We start from the raw sequence: 822 nt of genomic DNA, 5'->3' as shown, positions 1-822 counted from the left end.
CTGGCTAGTACAGTGGTAACGTGTTCGCTTAGCATTCGCAAGGCAGCAGCTCGATCCCAGCCCGGCACTGTGAGTTTAAGCTGTTTACTGGGGAGGGCCACCACAGTGGGTGGTTGGGCTTGCCCAGCTGACGTTCTGGTGAGTATCTATTAGTATAAAAACTGGAATTGGTACCAGACATCTTTACCTTTAGTTGTATTATTCATTGAATGGCACCACATACATGCACCAGCACCTCGTTTATATAGGTTAGGTTTATGAATCCAATCAAAGTATTCTATGATGTATAGGCCTAGACTCTTTTCATACCTGGTGTTAAAAATATCAAAAGCAACACCTGAATTAGATAAAGTTATTATACTTATGGACCGTAATTAAACCTGCCCCCCCCCCTTCCTCACCCATTTAGTTAATCAACAGGCTTTATTTTTAGGTTTACTTCGTTTTCACGTATCAATGGTATTAGGTAAATCGTAAAATTAGTGAAATTCCGAAAACATTTGTACTATATATAGTAATGGTACGTCCCTGAATGGTGATCGCCAGACTGGGCCTTCGAGTCCTGCTCAAACTCGTTAGTTCCGTTGGTTGCTGCAACCCTCACCATCCTTGTCAACTAAGGATTGTGGGTTTGTGGGAGTCTATAGTTCTACCTACTGAGTTATCAGCAGCCATTGCCTGCCCTTTCTGGGCATAGCTTGGGTGGAGAAGGCATGGGTGCTAATCATGTACTATTCAAACTTTTTAGTTCTTTGGTCGCTGCAACCTCACCATCATTGTGAGCTAAAGTTTGGGGGTTTGTGGGAGTCTATAGTTTCTACC

This window comes from Palaemon carinicauda, chromosome 8 (genome assembly GCF_036898095.1).
Source record: "Palaemon carinicauda isolate YSFRI2023 chromosome 8, ASM3689809v2, whole genome shotgun sequence".
NCBI classification, from domain to species: domain Eukaryota; kingdom Metazoa; phylum Arthropoda; class Malacostraca; order Decapoda; family Palaemonidae; genus Palaemon; species Palaemon carinicauda.
Note: the sequence above shows the minus strand (reverse complement) of the source record.